General features: G+C 45.2%; 1 protein-coding gene across 1 annotated transcript in view; it reads right to left on the bottom strand.

Moving 5' to 3' along the window:
* Ubap1l (ubiquitin associated protein 1 like) overlaps positions 1–732 on the bottom strand; it is a 15,989-nt gene extending 15,257 nt beyond the window's left edge. The window contains exon 1 of the mRNA XM_023712647.1: positions 612–732. The gene's annotated coding sequence lies outside the window, so the exon portion shown is untranslated. The remainder of the gene's footprint in view (positions 1–611) is intronic.
* Positions 733–795: the final 63 nt, after the last annotated feature.

The following is a 795-nucleotide window of genomic DNA, read 5'->3' as shown; positions in this document are numbered from 1 at the left end:
GTGGGAGGCTGAGGTAGGAAGATCACAAGTCCAAGTCCCATCAGGGCAACTTAGTGAGACTTTGTCTCAATATAAAAAAGTATAAAGCACTGGGAATGTAGCTCAGTGGTAGAACATCCCTGGATACAGTCCCCAGTATAAACAAAAAAAATATGAACTCTTAGCAATCAGTCTATCTATCTATCTATCTATCCATCTACCTACCTATCTACCTACCTACCTACCTACCTACCTACCTACCTACCTACCTACCTGCCTATCTACCCACCCATCCATCCATCCATCCTTTTTTTTTTTTAATGTATTTAGTACACGGTCTACAGGGTCTCGCTATGTAGATGGGAGTCATAGTGACCCTCCTGTTTTCTGCCTCCCAAGTGCTGGGATTATTATCGATCCTTTTGACACAAGAGTTTCCCTATGCAGTTCAGGCTGGCTTTAAACTCATTTTTGTATGGCGCACACTTGCAATCCTAGTACTTGGGAGGCTGAGGCAGAAGGATCATTACAAGTTCTAGACCTGCCTGGTCTACAAAGTGAGTTCAAGGTCAGCCTGAAATGCATCGTGAGACCCTGTCTCAAAAAGACGAAAACAAAACCCAAAAACTCACCTTGTAGCCCAGGCTGGCCTCAAACTTGCAGTGATCCCCCTGTCTCAGCCTCCCAAGTGCTTGGATTAGAAGCACACACCATCACAGCCCGACACTGTTAGCAATTGAGGAACTGAGGCAGTTTTCCTGACCCTAATGAAGAATATCTCAGGGCCAGGGAGATGGCTCAGTAGAATAAGTGCTT

The sequence above is a fragment of the Octodon degus genome, unplaced genomic scaffold, assembly GCF_000260255.1.
Source record: "Octodon degus isolate 3935 unplaced genomic scaffold, OctDeg1.0 scaffold00026, whole genome shotgun sequence".
Taxonomy (NCBI): Eukaryota; Metazoa; Chordata; class Mammalia; order Rodentia; family Octodontidae; genus Octodon; species Octodon degus.
This window is presented reverse-complemented; position numbering and strand designations above follow the sequence as displayed.